Source organism: Myotis daubentonii, chromosome 13 (genome assembly GCF_963259705.1).
Source record: "Myotis daubentonii chromosome 13, mMyoDau2.1, whole genome shotgun sequence".
Taxonomy (NCBI): Eukaryota; Metazoa; Chordata; class Mammalia; order Chiroptera; family Vespertilionidae; genus Myotis; species Myotis daubentonii.
Window position 1 is genome coordinate 17,220,370 of NC_081852.1, and position 22,499 is coordinate 17,242,868.

The 22,499-nt window shown below is 38.3% G+C and overlaps 1 protein-coding gene across 1 annotated transcript in view; it reads right to left on the reverse strand.

Moving 5' to 3' along the window:
* LRMDA (leucine rich melanocyte differentiation associated) overlaps positions 1-22,499 on the reverse strand; it is a 1,007,721-nt gene that overhangs the window by 93,913 nt on the left and 891,309 nt on the right. The gene's annotated exons all lie outside the window — the stretch shown is intronic.

The window sequence follows — 22,499 nt, forward strand, 5'->3', positions numbered from 1 at the left end:
TGTGTAAGGAACAAGAGACTCAAATATATTGAAGTGCAGATCCTGTGTACATAGAGCTTTCTGTCTAGTAGAGAAGTTTCGCAGCATTATGAAAATTGGGAATCCTAAAATATAACCCCAATCACAGTGGCTAAAACTTACTGGCTATTTGATAAATATGTGTTTATTTGATGAATGAATGAATGAGTGGATGGATGAATCAAATATATGAAACATTTGCTACTAACTCATGAAATTATATTACTTACCTTTAAAGATCCTCTTGTCCCAAAGCCTTCCTGTAAAATTTTAATTAAATACAAACACCTTACCCTAGTTTAAAAAATATTTCCTGTTCTGAATCCTGAGGCCCTCTCCACCCTGGTCACATGCCATTTTCCTGCTAGGCTACTATGCCCCAGTGCTACAGGCTTTCTCTTAGATCTTCTACCTTACACCTTTGCACCAGCTCTCCTTCCTTTTATGCTTTCTGTTCTCATCTTCCCCTGGACGACATCTCTTGCTACTCAGTATTCATCTTACATTTCACATCATCTCCTTACTAAAGGAGTTGGAGTAGATAAGTTCTAACTTTATACTATTTTAGTAGTTTGGAGCCCATATATCCTCCTCACATCATCTCTACAATCAGGCATTAAGGTCCTGACCCAGAACATCAGGGCTTCTTTCATATTCCACATCCAAACTGAATGCTCCCACACACTTGTGTATATTTGAAGAACCGGAATAAGAATGAAAAACATTTCTTCAAAAATTTAATAATTGAACTATCATGCGATCTATCAATTCCCCTTTTAGGTATTTATCCAAAGAGAATGAAAACACTAACTCAAAAAATATATAAATCCCCATATTCATTGCAGTATTATTTTCAATAGCCAAGATATGGAAACAACCCAAGTGTCCACTGGTGAATGAAAGGATAAAGAAAACATGAATAATATAATGGAATATTGTTCAACCTTAAAAAAGAATGAAATCCTGCCATTTGCAATAACATGAATAGATCTTGAGGATAATATGCTATGTGACATAACTCAGACAGAGAAAGATATACCATATTACCTCACTTATATCTTGATTTTAAAAAATGAACTCACAGATACACAGAACAAACTGGTGGTTGCCAGAAGAAAGGATTTGGGGCAGGCAAAATGGGTGAACGGGGTAAAAAAGTACACACTTATTTATAATTTCCAGTTATAAATAAACAAATCATGGGGATATAATATACAGCCTGGTAAATAATACTGTATTGTATATATGAAAGTTGCTAAGAAGGTAAATCTTAAAAATCCTCATCATAAAAAAATCTTGTATAACTATGACAGATATTAACTAGATATATTGTGGTAATCATTTCACAACATATGCAATTATTGAATCATTATGTTGGACACCTGAAACTAATAAGGTCTATGTCAATTACACCTCAATAAAAGTATTTTTTTAAATGTAGGGACATAGGCAAACCTGTTGGATTAAGCCATGTCATAAGACACTACCCCCTCTGTCACCACTTTGATGATCCATCTGATAAGTGACCTCTGAGCCATACAGGGCTAGAATCTTAATCCCTATTTCTGATCTCTTCAGTTTCCCTTTCTATAGTATATCATCCATACTATATCTCCTCAATAAAGCAATGGAGAAAATTAAGGCAAATGTTGGTGCTAGATTATTTCTCTGAAGGAAAACTTTACAGATGGTTAAAGATAGAGCAATAGGAGAAGCACGGTCCTTTATGTAGCACTCAAAGAAAAACTGAAAAGTCCATCTGATTCTCCAGCTTACTCAAAATATTAAATTGTCAGTAAATGTATAGAAACTGAATTCAGAAATCCACACCATGGAATGCTTCCTATACATCCTAAATTAAAATAAATCACTTAAAACTTAAGAATTAGACTTCTAACAAATTAAAGTGGGGCAAAAGCAAAGAACAATTCACAAAAACGGCCTGTTGGTGCTAGGATAAAACTAACTAGTCCTATTCAACAATGAGCATATAGAAACACATAAATATATCTGCCACTATAAATTATGTGAAAAACATAACAATAATACCTAGGAAAGGAATCTTCTCTACTGACTCAGGTAAAGAGAATACACTTGAAAATTAATTTCTATATGAGCAGGAGAAAAATTTAGACCATATCTATTTGCTATACTTAAAAATATATAAAAAAAACACTGACTCTCTAGAACAAAATCAGGGTGCCAAAAGACAGACTGTTCTGAAATGAATGCAAAGATAATAAGGATACTGGCTGAATGAAGGCAATGGCTAAAGAAACCCAAAACTCAATGTTAAAATGAAAATCCATAGTGGTGGCAGTAAAACAAAAGTGAAACGATAAGAAATTAAGTGAATAATGTATAGGACAATTTTTAGAGTATTTCCTAATGGTTAGAGAAGAAAAAGACAGAAGAGAAGAAGAAAGACATGGAAGGCATTTAGAACTAACTGAAGAGAGGTGTTACTGAGCCAGAAATCATAACAGAGAACTTATCATTAAAGATCTAATATAAATATTTATAAAAGAACTTCGTGAGAACCTAATAAAATAATTCTTACATGACTAGACATATTAGGAAAGTTTCGTTTTATTTCAAATTTCAATGGTAAAATTGAAATCATACAAAATCAAAAGAAGAATAAAAGCTTATCTCTGAAGTAGCAAGAAGAAGGCTGGCCTCACCCTCTTTGCAAAACCAATTGTCAGGAGACAACTTAGACAGAGTAGTGACTGGAAAACATTGTAACCTGAGAGATTTATACCCAGTTGTTTATGTGAAAAGGTGGCAGGAAGATATTTTGCTAAGCTTAAAGTCATGAAAGATAAATCATTCATGTTTCCTTTCTGAAAAAGCACAAAAAATGAATACCTGTCAACTGATGAAGAGAAATAGAAATCAAGAATTCAAGCCTGTAACAGTTAAAGTATAAAAGAAATAGCAAAGGACTTTAAAAGCAATTAACTTTTCAGTATGAAATATGAAGAATTGTCATATGGCCACACTAATAAATTCAAAGTCTGATAACATGTTGCATATGAAAAAACAAATTTTACAATGAAAAAGTTGATTATCATAATACCAGATAAAAGGGGTAAATAACAAGTAAATACAAAGAAGTTAGGTTAGGCCCAGGTAATATATATTTTTCATTAGGCGTGAGTTCCTGAATTTGCTAGAGTAATATAATTTTAATATCCATTTGATGAAAAAAAGAATTACCACTAATAAAATGAATGAAAGGATTTCTAACTTACAAACCTCTACATAAGTTAAAAAGAAATACAGGAGAGATCCAAGATGGTGGCAGAGGAGGTGGATGTTATATTCACCTCCCCCCAGGATCAGACTGAAATTACAACTAAAATATAGAGCAATAAACCTGAATAACCAAGTGAGGACTAGCTGAATAGAAGACGTATACCCAAGGATTTACCGAAGAAGACACATTGAGACTGAAAGGAAGGGCAGAGATGCAAAAAGGGCTGGCCCTGCTCTAAGCCAGTGGCTGAGTTTCTAAATGGACATCTCAGCTGCAAAGGTTCCCCCTGAGAAGAGTGGGGTCCCAAGCCCAGGCTGGGCTCCCCAGCCCAGAGAGCCAGAGCCAGGAAGAGGCGCCTATGAAACATCTGGTTGTGAAACTCAGTGGGAATTCCGTCTGCCAGTGATAGACAGCACTGGGTTTGAATCTTTATAATCAGGTGAGTAGCGCTCACACCTACCTGATGACTCACTAAGAACCCACCTCATTCCACTTGAGTACCATCAGAGGCTCAGCTGAGCTCTACAAGCAACTGAAAGGCATAGGCAGGTGGAGGTGAATCTTGGGGTGCCTTGGGACTTTTGCTGACCTGCTCCCAGGACAGTGGTGGTAAAAGCTGGCCTTGGTGCACTGCTTGGTCCTTCCTGCACACACCCAGGCCCAGCAGAAGCAGCTACAAACTGTGGATCACTTTGTACCTCCAAACAGGTTGCCAAGAGCCAGTCACAGGCAGTGTCTGGCATTGGCCTGCACCAGAGTCCCTCCTAAGAGGCCCCAGATCCAACACATCTGGTTGCTATCGTCAATAAATCTACACACAAGTGTTGGTGAGGATGTGGAAAACAAGACCTCTAGTGCAGTTAATGAAAATGAAAATTGGTGCAGCCACCATGGGAAGCAGTATAGCGTTACCTCAAAAAAAAAAAAAAAAAAAGGAACTTCTATGACCCAGCAATTCCACTTATGGGAATATTTCTGAAGAAACCCAAAACACTGATTTGAAAGGATATTTGCACCCCTGTGTTCACTGCAGCATTATTTACAATAGCCAAGATTTGTGAGAAGCCCAGTGCCTTCAGTAGATGAGTGGATTAAAAAAATGTGGCACATGTATACAATGGAACACTACTCAACCATAAAAAGGAAGGAAATCTTACCTTTTGTGAGAGCATGGATGGACTGAAAATATTATGCTAAGTAAAATAAGCCAGAGAAAGACAAGCACCATATGCTTTCACTTATATGTGAAATCTAATGAACAAAATAAACTAACAAACAAAATAGAAACCGATTAATAGAAAGAGAGAACAGACTGAAAGCTGTCAGAGGGGAGGGGGGCTGGCTGCAAAAAATGAACGTATTAAGCAAAGAAAACAAGAACTCATAGACAAAGACAACAGTATGGTTATTGCCGGGGGTGGGGGTGGGGGAATGGGGCAGGTAGAAGAGGGTCAAGGAGGATAAATGGTGATGGAAGGAGACTTGACTTGGAGTGTGAACATGCAATACTATATAAATGATGTGTTATAGAATTGTACACCGGAGACCTATGTAATTTTATTAACCAATGTCATCCCAATAAGTTCAACAATTATTATTTTATTCTAGGATAAAGAACAAAGCAAGAAAGCATTAGAAAATGTGATAAAATTAAACCCAAATATATGTTACTGGTATAGCAATAGATGTAAATGCTGTAATATTTCCTAACAATTTGTGTTAAATATACACAGATCACCAAAACATGTAAATAAAATTTAAAAGATAGTTTAAAATTTAAAATAATTGTATACTTAAAAATCTTGCCTAAAGCAATTATAACAACAATGTTCAAAGTAGAAAGTCATAACCTGGGAAAAGAAGGTAATATTTTGTGCTGATAAATGGAATTCAATGCAATGAAGATATATGGGACATATAACTGATGTGGTTGATGACTTAATGATAAAATACCAAGATATAAACCTCCAAACCCCCAAACTTATCAGAAATAATGGGTTGAGAAACATCATACAGTTGTTAGCTTATGACAGATTAAATAATATTAAAATGAATAAAGCCTCTGCATAACATAAATACGAAGAAATACATAAACTTGCATATAATATATGTCCTTATACCTCCCAAAAAGAAAATACAGGTTCTTTTCAAACATCCATGGGATATTTTAAAATTTGGCTACTCACTCAGTATGCTTGATAAAGTTCTTAAAAGAAAATATATATTCTCAAACCTCAGTACAATACAAGCAGAATATTTTAAAAATCTAAGAAAATTCGAAATAAATCTATACATTTCTTAAGGAAATATTGGATCAAACAGTAAATAAAAGTCAATTACAACCTCTTTTTTAAAAGTTTATGGAATATAGGCACAGCAGTAATAAAATATGTAAGGCTGTGAAAAAAAAAAAAACAGCCTATAAATAAAGTTAATTAAGCAATCAGCCTAAGAAGTCATAAAATAGCACCCACAATAAAAGCTAAATAAGAAAAAAAGCATATGTGTAACAATTAAGAAACAGAAAATATCACAACTGGTTTTCTAGGCAAACCAATAAATGAGAGGAACCTAGTATCTTATTTTGAATAAATAAACTTTTAAAATTAGAAATAAAAATAAAAATATCTCAACAAATATAGGAATTTTTCAAAGCACAAACATATAAACAGTACTTTTTTTTTAAATCTATCCAACTGGTACATTTAGAAAAAAATTCTTAGTATTGGCTAGAGAATTATGCTACCATTGGAATATAAACTGGAAATGCCATTTTTGAATAGAATTGTTTCACTGTGTATTAAGTGCCTTAAAAATCTTCACACTCTTTTGCTCAGTAATTACATGTCAATTTATGCTATGAGAGATACTAAAAAATTTGGATGATTTATGTTTTTATAGCACCTCCATATGTTGGGACATTAAGGAGCTGTTAAAAAAATTGCTTTTGAAGATTATTTAATAGCATGGTAAATACACCCTATAATGTCTGGAGTAAAAGAGAAGGTTATAAAACTAAATATATAATGTGAATCCCACCTAGTGAAAAGCCAAATGCAGATGACAACACACTGAAATGTTGTGTAGTTGTATTAATAGTCATTTAAATATGTCCTATGTACTTTTCTATAGTTTCCAAGTCTATGATAATGAGCATAAATTCCTTTACACTCAAAATAAATTATTTAAATTAAATTTAATAGATTTCTGGCCAAGATGGCACTGCGAATTGACATATTCAATGCCTCTTCCTCAAAATACCATAAAAAAGCAATTTTAGCTGAAATTTCAAAAATTAAAAGTCATATTTGTACCCATACAAGACAAATATCTCCATACACCAGGAAAGTATTGAAACAGACAGGAAAGAACAAATACTGGAACTACGGTATTGTTGAACTCTAGGCCTAGAAATAGACAAAGGCAATGAGAAGGCTGTCAAGGACTGAACCCTGATTCAGGGTCACAAGCCAGACTCACAGCATGACTGGGAGCTGGTAGGGTCACCCACCCTATGCATGGGAGGTGCGGGGGTCAGACTGTGAGTTGTATCAAACCATGTACATGTGAGACAGGAAGGAACAGAGCAAGTCACACATGAGATTTGTGATAAGCTGCTAAGTACTGGGTGCAATATTACTAATACTGATAGGGGCAGAAATAGAATGTTGGGGAACCAGCTAGAATTGTAAGAAATATTAATCATGCTCTGTTAACCGTGATTGTTTTGTTCTGATTAAAGAAGGCACATTCTAACCTGGCTGGCAGCTGTACTCAGCACCTGGGAGCTCACCTGGAAATGCAGCCCATCCTCCCCATTGGGAGCTGCCTATTATGATGGAAAGATTAACCACCTCATTGCAGAAATGAGAATGGAGAATCGCCATCCCTTTGAAGACCCCAGCCCTTTTGCATACCTGCAGGCCTTTGGAAAACTTCAGCCTTTTTACCTGTTAATTGCCCATCTGGCATACTCTTTGGCTACTTTCCCAGGTAATCTTTGTTCTTCTACCCAATATAAGGAGCTGACATATAGTGGGGTGCAGAGCAGATTTTTGTGGATGACCTACTGCTCTCTTGTACTGCCAGCAGTATTGGAATAAATGCTCATAATGATTCAACCCTGTCTCTGCTTAATTGGCTCAAGTAGTGACAGGCAGCATGACCCATTGTTTGTCCGGTTACAATACCACTATGGGACAGGAATATCACTATAGGACAGGAATCTCAGGCCCCTGAAATAAAACCTGTTTCTGGCCTGAGATTCTTAGGGAGCTACAACAGCTCATATTCTCAGGGAGCTACTGAAAATTTGCAAAACTTGATAGATATTTAAACATTAAAAAAATAACTTCCACTTTTGATCAACTAGCAACTAAAATTCAAAACCAATAAGGAAAAACAGTACCAAGAAGATATTTAACAAAATCAACAACCAGAGGATGATTTAGCTCCTGAAAAGAAATGCCTACAGTAGTTTCTGCATGACCTCCTAATAAAGATATAAAGAGATAAAATATTTTTAAATAAGAAATTATTAAACAAAATGAAAAAGTTATACATGGAGAAAATAAAATAATCAATTAAAAATTAGAAGACAAACGATATAATTGAAATTTCAAAACTCGTATATGGAATAAACCCCAGAGTTTCTATATTAAAAGGAAAATTGGTGAACTGGATAATAGTAGTGAGAAGATCATTCTGAGTGAAGAAATAATGACGTAAAACAGAAAAGAGAAATTAAGAGGTATGGATTCACCAGCTTATCCCTAATAAGATTTCCAGCACTAGGCAACAAAGGGAATACTGGAAAACAATTTAAGGAGGTAACAATGGATAACTTTTCCATAACTGAAGAAAGTCCTAAATTCTTAGACTTAAGGCACACAGGAGCTACTGAGCATGGTAAAGGGCAAAGCAAGTGTGGCCAATGGGCTGTCAGTGGAGGTAACATGAGTCATTTCCCAGGCAACATAAGGAAGTGGGTGTAAGTTTTCCATGAGCTCTTTTCACTGAAGTTTCAAGCTGCCTTTTCTTAACATGAAAACAGCCTGGATCTGTGGTTCCCCATATGGATGGCAGGTGCCTGGAGGGTCACATAAGACATAGCGGACTTTGCAGAGGGCTTTTGTTGTGCTAATCTGCTGAGATTTTAGAATTGCTTGTCACCAGCTTACCTAATAGACCAACTTTATAGGAAACACAGAGATATGATCACAAAACATCAGGAAGACCTGAAATTTAGAAGATTAAGCAGCACATTTAGCAATCTTGTCATAAAAGATATCTAAGAAACCCTGATCCTACGTAATAGAGATTCCTTCCCAACCCCAGTTATTCTGCTGGTGCTCAACGAGTCCTTACACTATTCTAGGTCCTGAGGTTTAGTGGTAAATATAAGAGTCAAAATACCCATTGCTGGTTTTTGTTGTTGTTGTTTTTGTCTGTATTAGTTTTCATTCTAGTAAGGAAAGAAAAAGTCATATAAAAGGGAGTAGGTGATGGGAGAGTGGGAGTGTTTTGGAGTGCTATATGGACCAGAGTAGTCAGGGAAGGAATTTCTGATAAGACCTTTGAATAGAGGGAACAACACGTGAAATGCCAGACAGAGGAGCCTGCAGCAAATGTGCAAAGGCCCTGAGGCAGCAGCAGGTGACCCAGAGGAAGGGAAGGAAAATCTGCCATAAAAGAGGATCAAAGAGGTAAAGGGGAACTAAATAAATCATGCAGTATCTCGAAGACCATGACAAAATCAATGGAATTGACTCTGAAAGAATTGGGAATTTTTTGGAGAGTTTTGAGCAAAAGTGTAACATGACTAGACACATACCAGTATTTAAAGGGCCACTCTGGCTGCGTTGAATAAAGACAAATGTGTTTACCTGAGTGGAAACAGCTCAGAGGCCTGTATAATATTCAAACAATATTAGTGATATCAGCTGTGGATGTGGGTCCAATCGCCAAATTCAGGCTATATATATATTGCAAAGTAAGGAGTGAAAGATAATTCTTTAGATTTTGGCATAAGGAACAGAAAAAAATAGTGTTGCCATTTTCTGAGAGGAGGAAGACTATGGAAGAAGCAAGTTTGGGAGTTGAAAAAAAATTTTTTAAAAACCCCACAGTTTTAAGCATACATTATATACAGGTACAAAAATTTGCCATGTGTTAGAGTACAAATGAACCTTCCAAAATTTCCAAAGATTAGCAAACAGATCATGTCCATGACCACATGCAATTAAATTAGAAATAAAAAATGAAAAGACAGGGAAAACATCATGATTTAGAGACAAAAACAAACAAAACAAACAAAACAAAACCTCCTAAATGATATATGGGTCAGAGAGGAAACTGCAATGAAAATTACAAAATATTTAGACTTACAAATGTCAGAGTTGCTGCAAACAGTTGAGATGTACTTAAGGCAGTACTTAAAAATATGTAGGTATGAATGAATTTATTTTAAATTAAAAAGACAACGTATATAAATTAAACTGCAAATCTGGACGATAAAAGAATTGAGTAAACCCACAGAAATAGAACAAAAGAAACAAGAAAGAGCCAAAATTAATAAACTAGAAAAACATAAAAATAAATCAATGAAGATAATTCTTTCAAAATAACAGTGAAATATGCAAACTTCTAACATGAATGATTAAAAAATCAAAACACCAAAATAAACATAAAGATAATAGAAGATACTGATAATGACCAAAAAGCAAAAAAGTCTGGATACACTGAGCATTGGAAAGGATGGAAGGAAAACAGGAACTCTCAAAACCCTCTAGATTGGTATTTACTATAACTACTTGGGAAAGCAATTCAGAAATATATAATAAAATATTGCTGAAAAGACCAATTTTAAGTATATAACTTTAAAAATATTCCACACACCTGCACCACAGTATGGATGTAAATGTATGTGTATTGCAGCTTTTTAACAAGAGCAAAAAAAAAATGGAAATGACCATCTAAACAGAAATAAACAAACTGCTTTATATTGTTATGATGGGATACTGCACAACAGTGAACTCTATGCATATACACCAACATGAATAGTTCTCAAAAACAAAATTTTGATCAAATAAAAACAAGTTGTCAAAAGATGCAGTATAACATGATGTAAATAATTTTTAAAAATACTAAGACAATGTCCCATTGTATTTATAAATATTAATGCAGTAAAAATGATAAAAATGGACTTGTGTACACACCAAATCATGACAGTTTTGCTTTGGGAGAACAAGGTGGGGAAATGGGACTATAGAGAGGAAAGTGAGATACTTCATTTTTTTCTTAATATTTTATTTTTTAATAATAAAAATGATCTGAAATAAATATGATAATATGCTAACACTTTTTTCATATTCAGTGGTGGGTGGGGTGGGAACATGAGTGACATTCATTACACTTTTCTCTGTACTTTTTTTTAATTTAAAAAAATATTTAATGAAAAAGCAAACAAACAAAAGCTTATATTGCTTCCCTCAGCTCCAAGCTATCACCAGCCCATTCTTGGAAATGTATCAGGTCTTCAATTTGATCCTTGACAGGACTGGAATAAGATATTATCCAAGGAATGACACTGACTCAAACTTCTCTGGTTTGTTGAACCAGTCTGGTTTGTTGAACTTATTTCCTAGAGAATAAATCCCATCTATATTTCCAAGGCTTTCCCAGTGGGCAGTTGGAATGATGTAAGCTATAACATGGCTGTGATTAACTCTGGAAAATGAAGAATTTATTGCTGTACATGTGTCCTGAGTTTGGGTAACAGACAAATAAACATCCGTGATGACCTGCATCTGTGGGGTCAAAAGCAAACAGCTCCGAGGGGAGTGAGCCACAGAGAATGTTAATGCTTCAGAATCAGAACCTGCTCTTGTCAAGGATCCTGAAGCAAAGGTCCTGACTGTGCTGCTTAAACACCAGCAGAGACCTTTTCTAAAAGCATGCAGGACAAGAAATACTACCACTGCCTTTCAGGAGAGAGCAGAAAACTGACTACAGCAACTGTTGTGATACCAGCTTTCCGTTCTTTATAGCTCACAAAATGCAGGAGAAAATTATCTTATTTCAACTACCAAATCATGGAGAAAGGTAGGCTATTCTGGAATAATTAATGATTTTAAATCACCACATCCCCTCTAAGTCCCTTAGGAAGAGGACTTGTGCCTTAACACACACACAGTGAGAAAAACAATACACACACACACACACACACATATATATAATTATGGATATACTACTATATGTTTACATATACATACTGTATAGACTCACAAATACACATAGTGACTGCTCTTTCTCCTTCTTTCTGGTCTCAGCATTTTAAAGAGTTTGATCTTTGGTTAATATTGTTCCCACCTTGGATTCCAAAGCTTCAGACTTATAGGCCCTCCCATTTGCCTTCAACATGTGAAGAGGTGCGTTCTGAATTGAGAGCAACCTAAGCCCCTGCTTGGCTAGGTGTATAAAAACACCAAACACCCAAGCATCAGAATACAGATTCTTCAGGTCAAAGAGTACCAGGTGGAATAGACATGCTCAGTTAGCCACAGGCCCTTGAGTGAGCTACTCAGAAATGTGTTTGTTTTGCTGCACTTAGAAAAACAAATAAGGTTGAATCCATTCTTAAATTCTCTCACCCCTGCAGAACTGTCAGCTCTCCACATCCATGATGACCTGAGACTGGCCCACGCCCAGCTTTCATTTCTCACTTCTACCATAGCTTTAGCAATTCCTATCAAATAACATCTCTTGCTCTTTGTTCTGAGCAAGCACTTTGTACTCATTTGCTGGGCTGAGCTGGGAAGAATTCTTCAAATAAAGAGATGAAAGTAATTGTCTTCTGAGGGCAGGAGCTTTCTATGAGGTTCAGCTTAGATCAGTGGTTCTCAACCTTCCTAATGCCGTGACCCTTTAATACAGTTCCTCATGTTGTGGTGACCCCCAATTTCATTGTTACAAATTGAACATAATTAAAGCATAGTGATTAATCACAAAAACAATATGTAATTATATATGTGTTTTCCGATGGTCTTAGGAGACCCCTGTGAAAGGGTCGTTCGACCCCCAAAGGGGTCGCGACCCGCAGGTTGAGAACCGCTGGCTTAGATGAAGGTGATCTCTGCCAGGAGAAAACCTAACCCCTCTACTGCCTTTTCTATAATGCCAGCTTTTTGCCACAGAAGAAAAGCAAAGGCAAACATTTTGCTCAGAGACTAACTGAACAAAGCTTTGGTTTTATAGAACAGGGAACCAAAGGCCTAAGAAGTAAAGAACTGCCCGTTCTGTAGGCATGTTAAACACCAACAAAGAGAGCTGAGACTCATCCACTTAGTCTTCCATTTGGCTTTATTCCATCCAAGTAGAAGACGCCCATTGTCTAGCAGCCCATCTTCCATGGAATCTCTTCTTCCCCTATGATTATGCTGCCTTCCCCAGGGTCAGGTGTAACACAAAGTCTTTTATTTTCCTGTGATGTACAGATCATTAGCAGCCAGGCTTTAATTATTGAGATGTTTAATGAAATAAAAACCAAGAGAAGAAGCCAATATTAACCCCCAAAGAGTAAGATTAAATTAATTTTAATTTCCAAACTCTCACAGAAAGAAAAATAAAAAACACAAAACACTCTTCTATTCAAAAAGATTTCAAATAGCCATGAAGACAGTGAGTAAAGTGCCAAAATATCACCTTATGACCATGGCAACTTAAATTCCAGAGAGCTGATAGTGATGGGTACATGAAAAATTCCACCTGCCATAGCAAAGTTGTGGTTGAATAAATGTGGATAAAACACTTTAAACTTTACACTATACTGTACTGACAGCTAGCAAAGTGATATTAAAGACGGTTTCATCTGTTAAGTTCTCTTAGTTTTTCTCAATATAATACTAGCTATTACAGATATCATGGCCCTGTGTGTTTGCCATTCCAGAATCCCCAAAAGCTGACTAGTATAATCCACTCAGCAAAGTAGTGGACTAAAATAGAAAATTCTAGACAAGAGCCAAGATCTCATTCAGAGCACCTCTAAGCATCACTCATGTGATGCAGTAGGCAATGGACCGTCAAGTCAATGGAAGGATGCACATTATCCTGCCTGATCTGTAAGCATTTTGAAAATAGAATTTGTAAGACAATGCAAAATAGAAGACCCTTAACCCAAACAAATATGTACCTATCAGGCTTAGCATTTGGAAATGTACACAACTGTTAGTCTTGGCTAAACTATATGTTCAGGCCCAAGGAAACTTGTACCTAATTCTAGGCATGGCACTGTTATAGGAATAAAGACACAAAAATTCTACTCCTGATTTCACTGCTTATTAATCATCGGGCATGCTTTTGCCTAAGTTTTCTCATCCATTACATGAAATGGTTAGATTTAGTTCACCACTTTGTTTCCGCAAACTCTAAGACTGAATAATTTTATGAGACCTAAGCGGGGTAAACCTTCACTTATGCTGATCCAAATAAAGAAAGGAAAATCACAAGAAAGTAAAGATAATTCACCTTCTTTCTGGAAGTAAAACTTCCTTCATTAAAGGGCAGCTGAATTCCAAACAAAGAGCCTTTTCATTACATGAGCTTTGCCTCTGAAGCTCAGCAAATACATGTTAGAAATATTTCTAAGAGTCCCTGAAAAGAGAAATCAACTCTGGTAGAGATAAAAGAAACCTCACATGTGATTTACTTTACCCTCTCACTGAAAGGTTAGAACCCAGGCCTCTGCGAGGGAAAGCGAGACTGTGGAAAAGAAAATGCCTGGCAGTCATGGGACCCCAGGTTCAGGCAGTTTTTCTTTGGTTACTTCATTCTACTAACCGTCTTCGCTCTGACAAATAATGGTATTTTCACTGTGGAGGACCAAGGCACAGCTCTAACAATGAACTCTGTCTGCCAAACTAGACATACTTTCCAGACAATAGCCTTATACTAAGACTCAGGAATTGTATGGATAAGGGGATTTTTTATCAGAGTGATTGAGTTAAAAAGAAATACTTGTTGCCCAGCTGGTGTGGCTCAGTGGTTGAGCACTGACCTATGAACCAGGAGGTCATGGTTCGATTCCTGTCAGGGTATATACCCTGCTTGTGGGCTCGATCCCCAGTAGGGGGCGCACAGAAGGGAACTGATCAATGATTCTCTCTCATCATTGATCTTTTTATCTCTCTCTATCCCTCACCCTTCCTCTCTGAAATCAATATATATATATTAAGAAATACTTGTCTAGATCAGTGCTTTTCACTGATCTAAAACACTTTGTCCATTAAATTTGAGGATAACACTCTGAATGTGCCTGGATGCTTGAGGCAGAGATTAATTGTCTGGCCAATAACTGACCACAAGGCTGCTGCCCTGACTGTGCACATGCTGCTTCAGAAAGCATGGTGCCACCAAACTCATCTCTGGCTCATTTCTTTCTGTCCTTTTCTTTTTTAAAATTAGGACTTTTTTTAGAGCAGTTTAAGGTTCACAATAAAATTGAAGGGCAGATATGAAGATTGGCTATATACCCTCTGCTCCCACACATGCGTAGACTACACCATGATCAACATCCCCATGAGAGCGGTACATCTGAATTGACACATCATAATCACCCACAGTCCACAGCTTACATTAGGGTTCACTGTTGGTGGTGTACATTCTGTGGCTATGGGCAAATGCGTGAGGACATGAATTCATCTTCATGGTGTCCTGTAGAGCATTTTCATTACCCTAAACAACTTCTGTGCTCCACACATGCATCTTTTGTCCTGTTCCCTATCCCCAACAATCACTGATCTTTTGAACTGTCTCTGGTTTGCCTTTTACAGACTGTCATATAGTTGAAATCATACATGGTGTAGCCTTTTCAGATTGGCTTCTTACATTTAGCAATATGCATCTGAGTTGTTTTCATGCCTTTTCACAGCTTGATAGCTCATTTCCTTTTAAGCATTAAAATATTCCATTGTCTGGATGTACTGAAGTTTATATATCCATTCACCTATAGAGGAATATCTTGGTTGTATTCAAATTTTCGCAATTATGAATAAAGCTTCTATAAACATCTGTGGACAGGTTTTTGTGTGGGTATAAGTTTTCAACTCCTTTTGGTAAATATCAAAGAGTGTGGTTACTGGTCACCTCTGGATTTTACAACTTAAAGGTTAGGAGAGGCAGCAAATAAGACTTAATACAAATAACCATGTTGGCCACAAAATAAAAACAGCAAACCTGCTTCAGGTTAGGCAAGAATCAGGTATGCCACATTTATATAAAAGGTTAAAGAATTGGAGCAGGAAGTACATAATTAGGTAGAGGACTGATAGCCAAGTACAAGTCCTGCTGGATGGGGCTGGAGAAGCAGGCAATTCCCCCATTAAATGCTGAAGCCTTTCTAGTAAAGGAATATTTTAGGGGACTCCCTATTAGTCGATGGTTAATACATGAAAGATAGGGCTTTATCTTTGTTTAGCCTGAGTGTGTTTGTTTTTATTTAAGTTTGGATTTACACACACATTATCTGATTAATAGCCCCAACACTCCTATCATCAGACATCAGTATCTCCATTTTACAGATGATATAACTGTGATGGTCAGAGGTTTAGTAATTTTCTCAAGGTCTCACAGATAGTAAGAAAAAAACAACATGAGGATAAAAAAAATAAAACTGGCCATGTAACTACTACTGTTACTGTACACTGTCTCCAAAAGTTGGGAATAATTGAGAAGTGTATTGTGTAGTTTAGAAACTGATTTCAGTTAACTTGCTTTCTGTTGCCCTTAAGTGAATCCTAAGTCACTGAAATAGAAACAATGAGAGAGCGAGAGAATGAGAGAGAGAGAGAGAGAGAGAGAGAGAGAGAGAGAGAGAGAGAGAGAGACCTTCCCTAAATGAAAGAGTCTCCCTATAACGTAACTTATGCACCATCTGGGGTATGTTCCCTCCTCTGTAAATAATGAAGAAGCTGTTGATGGAAGGGACACAAGTGGAAGATTTACCAGTGAGAATAAATATGAGAAGAAAAGATTTTTAGGTTGGTTTATTAGGAGCCCAGTCAATTATAAGCAGCACATTTTGACACTGCTGTAAATAATACACTTCTGTCAGAGTCAGCTGATGGAGATTTTCTGTTCAATATATTGTCATAGACACATGATGAAGGGGAACCGTTGGATGGCATGTGCGGTACGCAGGAATAAATATGTGAATAATTTCACAGGCTTTGAGACTTCCAAATACTAACTATGACAGATATGAAGTACCGTGCATTCCCATACTAAGAGTAGGGGATTAATGATGATAAGTTGAACAGTATAATATCCATCTTTACAGCATACAGCTGTATCTGATGGTTATGCTTGAATGGACATCATTTGACCTGGCCTATTTCCAGTCATGTAATAATGAGCAGCATTTAACTGGGTCAGATGGAATGTTAGAGCTAAAATGGATCTGAAATCATCCACCACTACCCTCCCATTATATAAATGAGGGGAACAAGACCGAGTGAGGTTAATTGCCTTGTCCAAGATCCGTTAAAGATCATGCAGCAAAACTAAGAACTCTGTGAAACTATGAGAGATCTGTCCTTATTTTGGGTCTGAATGGGATGGAAGGGAAATGGAGGCCATGTTTGTGTGGTAGGTAGGTAGGTAACACTCTTAATTTGTCACTCATCCTGAACCGTGATTATAGAAGATGATTTATTCAACAATTTGAAATATATATATATATATATATATATATATATATATATATATATATATTCAATTTGTCCACAAATGTTACAATTCATCCCATTCAATATTAGCTAACATCATCTAAATCTTACATGGTCAATGAGCTTTGCCCAGGTTTCACCTCCTCCAGGAAGTCTTCCTGTATTGGGCTGCTCTCTTTCCCTAAGTAATATGCACAGGCATTGCCTACCACAACCGTGGTATCACTCACTCATGGTGTATCCTGGATTCTTTATGTCTTTAACTTAACTATCTATTTAGAGAGTCAGTACTTGAGTTTGAGGGCAGTAGCTCATGAGAAGCCCCAATAATGAGGTGAATTCATATGCTCTACTCTTGACCTTGGGAATCAGAAATTCTGGTGGGCAGTGGCAAGATTTTTAAAGAGCCCCCCAAGAGGTTGTAATGCTCCTTATAATTTGAGGATTTCTACACTAAAGAATGCTAAAGATTCTTAAATAGTGCCATATTTGGGGAAACCTCAAAAAGTCATGCCCCTACCTACACACTTGCATCAAACTCAGGGGGTTGCCACCGCTACCGTTATGTCTTCATGCCGGCAGGCATCTCTCTGAGGTGCTGAGTGAGGCCACGAGGCTTGGAGAGCCTGCATTCGGCAGTGCGGATCAGTGCGCACTTCTGACCCTCCTGTCCTCCAGGTGAAAAGAGTCTAATTATGAGGTCGATTGGTTGAATGAGATTGGGGAGCTCACTAACTTCTTGTAAGGAATCTCCTTTAGAGACAGTATCTTTCCTATTCATTAGCTCAGCCCCTGTCTTTCTGCTGGACCCTCACTCTAAGGATTGAGCAGTGCAGTGGGAGAAGAGAATTTCTGCATCAGAAGAGATTATGCATGAACAATAATGCACCCCAAACCCAGACAAAAATTATGCAATTGGCCCCAATTAGTAAAATAACTAGCAATATTAGGGAACAAGCTAATCACCTATTTAAATGTCCCATGTATCTCTCTTTGAGCATTCCTGCCTCACAAAATCTTCCATGAAATTAAAAACATGTTATTTGAGGCTTGTAGCAATTCCTTTTAGAGTATGAACGCTGCCTGTGTGTTTTTGTATCACACATAGTTTCAGACCAGGAGAAAAATGTGTCTTCGTCATACTCAAATTTAATTTAGCCAAAATATTAATGGAGTAAGCAAGCAAAAATTACCTTTACTCATGTTCATATTTTTTAAATGAAACCCTAAGTTCAAACACAAAGTATTCACTCTGAGCGTATTTATTTAAACTTTCTATCATAGTTCACTTAGGTTCAATTTTGACAATATGGTATATGTATATATGACAGGTTTGCACATACACATTGTATAAATACATATGTATAAATTGCCAGAAAATTGACAAACTTTATAAAAGATATCTTCATGCCTGCACCATCCAAAAGCCATCTAAATACACATTAACATATACATTTGGATTCAAATTTATGAAACAGCATGAGAAATAGCGTTCTTAACTCTGTAGTAATAAAGAATCAAGAAACAGATATTTTTTCAATTTCTTCCCATTACATTTTATGTCCACATTTAGATGTATCCGAGAAGATCTCTAAACTGACACCACTGTGAGAGGCCCCTGGGATTCACAAATATCATTTCCATGACACTCAGGAAACTGGGGGAAAGAGGAAACTGTGAGCGGCGATAAATTGGAGCTAATCTCCTTCTGCCACAACCTGAAATGATACTTGGCCAGGTAATCTCCCCATCCTCCACACCGTAATAAGAGCTTGTCTGTCTCCCCCAGATGCCCAACCTGAGGACTGGTATCTCCCCCAAATGCTTGTACTAGAAATTTCCTAACAGCCTCTGAAAGAAAAAGATGAAAAATAATGCTGTCATGCAATAGGCATTCTAAGTTTGAAGAAAAACCAAGGCCTAGTGTGGCAGGTCTGCAATAAATAACCCGTGGATCCTTTTAGGTCATAAAGCTAAACCAACCATAAAATGCACAGAGAGCCTCTGATGAGGGTCTTGGAAGCCTTCAGGAGCCCCACTCAGTGCGGCGCTGCTCTGCATAGCCACTGCTGGCCAAGCAAGGAAGTTCTTGAATCTGAACATGCAGGGCACAGTGTGGCCAAATGGTGCCCAGGGCTCCTACACTGCGATGCTGCATCTTAATCATGGCTTTGGGAACAGGTGACCTCAAGGACATCATGCTTTTGCACAAAGGGGAAGGGGAACCCCATTAGGAGCAGATGGTTGCTTTTGACTAATTGGTTGCCTTTGGACAAATCACTTAACTTCCCTGATCCTCAGTTTCCTCATCTGAAAATGAGTGGCAGAGCCTGGCCGCATGGCTCAGTGATTGAGTGTCGACCTATCAACCAGGAAGCCATGGTTTGATTCCTGGTCAGAGTACATACCGGGATTGCTGGCTTGATCCCCAGTGTGGGGCATGCAGGAGGCAGCCGATCAATAATTCTCTCTTGCCCTAACCGGTTTGGCTCAGTGGATAGAGCATCGGCCTGCGGACTCAAGGGCCCCAGGTTCGATTTCGGTCAAGGGCATGTACCTTGGTTGCAGGCACATACCAGTAGGGAGTGTGCAGGAGGCAGCTGATCGGTGTTTCTCTCTCATTGATGTTTCTAACTCTCTATCCCTCTCCCCTCTTCTCTGTAAAAAATCAATAAAATATATTTTTAAAATAATAATAATAATAATAGTTCTCTCTCATCATTGATGTTTCTATCTCTCTCTCTCCCCTCTCCTTTCCTCTCTCTAAAATCAATAAAAGTATATTTTTAAAAAATGAGTGGCAGAGCCCCTCACAATTGTGAGAACCAAACAAAGAAAACAGCTAAATCACAAGGTGGAGGATTGGCCCAGAGTGGGTGTCAGTGAGTGATTAGCCTCCTCCTTCCATTGCTGGTGGAAGTGGGACTCCAACCAATCAAGCAAGCCTTCAAGGGTAAATAAGGCAAGGCGACAAACGCTCATCTGCTCTCCTGGGGCTCCTTCTCAGAGTGCTTACTCTGCCTCCTCTGCTCTGACATTGCTCTGTCACACTTTGAGGTTGGTGCTGATGCCACCAGATTCTGTGCAGCTTCCCTTCCTCTTCCTGGCTTGCTCTACAGCTACCTGTTGGCTATTTTCCTCACCAGGTATACATCACTTGAGTGCAGAGATCAAGATTTAGTCAGACCCCTGGGCCCAGAGAACCTTGCTCAGAACTTTGAGCACAGTAGGTCTGCAATAGATATTGTATAGGATGGGTGCGAGAGAGCTAACTGAAAAGAGAGAGAAAAAAACCAAACCAATAAACTAAGATGTTAGGGGAACTTTTATCTTGACTCTGGAAACAAAATATCTCTTTAACCTTGGAGAAGTCATTTAATTTCTTTGGACATCAGTTTCCTCATCTGTAAAGATAATCTCCGTTTTCCTTTGTTGCTCTAAAATTCTATAACTTGGAGAAAAACGGCTGCAAAAGTATCTTTTGTTATCTGGTCTGCTAGGCTGTTAGAGAAAAAGAATCAGACAAACTGAGTTGGTCTCTTAGTCTAACTTTTTTTATTGTTATTAATCCTCACCCGAGGATATTTTCCCATTGATCTTTAAAGAGAGTAAAAGGGAGGGGAAGAGACAGAGAAATAAACATAGATTGGTTGCCTCCCCCATGTGCCCTGACCTGGGTCGGGGATTGAGCCTGCAACTGCAACCAAGGTCTGTGTCCGTGACCAGAATTGAACCTGCAACCCTTCAGTGTGTGGGCCAATGATCTAGCCACTGAGCAAAACTGGCTAGGGCATCTCAGTCTAACTTTTAACTCAATTCCTTCTAGCACTTTCAGCCCTTCTCGCCTGCCCTATGTATGTATGTATCTACATATCTATTTATTTATTTAGATTGTGAAGGATCAAGGCAATGAGCAAATTGCTAAGATTAAAACATTACTTGGTCTCTCTCATCACAATCCTACAAGGGCTGACCCAGACCCTCTGTCCACAAAGGGGAGAAAATATGCTTGCAAACCGGTGAACACTGGTGTGAGCCATGAGAGAAGCCTCAGCTCAGGTATATGGAGGGAGAGAACGCGGGGCACAGGGGCCCTGTTCTGGCTGTGGTCTCCCCCAGTGAAGCATCATCCACTTGACAAATTGAAGGCTTGGCCAGATTTATGACTTTTCTAAACTCAATCAGAACGAAGCCTGCTCTGACCTACAGAAGGTCACGCAACTGTATTGAATATTTGTCAGCATTCTGTGGCCAAAGATAAAGTGAGTGACTGTCCAAGACAGATTTAGAAATCTCCCTGTTGACTCCTGGCAACTGTGAGTGTCTGTCTGGGGTCAAAGGGCACAGGGTAGATTTCCCTTCCCTGAGCACAGACTCTCAGCACAGGGTCCAGAGGGGCCTGCCTGAAAGGCAGTGTCTTGTCACCAGCACTCAGCAGCTCATGGCGCAAGCAGCAGATGCGGAAGGACACTGCTCGCCCCCCCTCAGCACACAGGGTCCACGCTGCAGCTCACAGAGTGAGGGCAGCGGAGTGCAGAGTCACCTGGCAGTGGACACATCCACTGGCCACCAGAATCCAAGGGACCTGAGTGGTCACACGGACCACAAACCTGGCTTGACTTTCCTCACTTTCACCTTCCCCAGCCCAACAGCAATGGAGCCTTTTCTTCACAAGCTTATTTTTCACTTAAACAGAGTATTCATGAACGTCTTCCTTATGTGTCCTTAGCGGCTATGGGAATGAAAGCTGGCCTCCGATCCACTAGTTCCAGCAGCACACCTGGTAGCGCACTTGCTTCTGAAATGAGAACATTGAGGACACTGTCGCGTGTGAAACCACAGGCAGGGACTCCACACTTGGAAGGTTCCTCCCAGCATACAGAACGGATATGATGTTTCAGTATAACGAAAGCCTAGCACTTTTTCTTGTTTCTGAAGCAATAGCTGGGATTAAAGTGAAAATTGGTGAAGTAACTAATATTTCAGTAGTCAAAGCAGTTGCTTAGTCTACCCAGTTTCTTCCAAGGCCTAACAAACTATCCGGAGTATAATCTTTCTTTTCATCTCTTCAGTCTATTATTATTTTTTTATCCCCATTGCCTTTGCCAGAAAGATGAACATCTGAAGGGCCCAGGAGAGCAATCTCCATTCCTGAATTTTGCTCTGGATAACAGCTTCCAAGATCTGGTGTGGCCTCGTGAAATGTGGGCCACGAAGAAAGCCCCTGAGAGGACAACCCTCTGATCATTTTGTGTGAAGGCTATTCACTAAAGACAAGAGGAGAATGGGTAGCGTCCCAGAGCTTCCTACTGAAGGAGTGTGGCAAAAAAAGGTGATTGCAGTTGACCTGAGCAGTCAGTCTCCTCTGAATGTCTTCTTGTTGGAGCTCTTCTGAAGAGCAGTAAGGTAAAGTGCTTGCCCTTGGCCTATGTAATGGCTCTTACCTCAGAGCCGTGTGTTGCCTTTTTAGCACGTTCCTGTGGGCAGCCTCTCTCCCT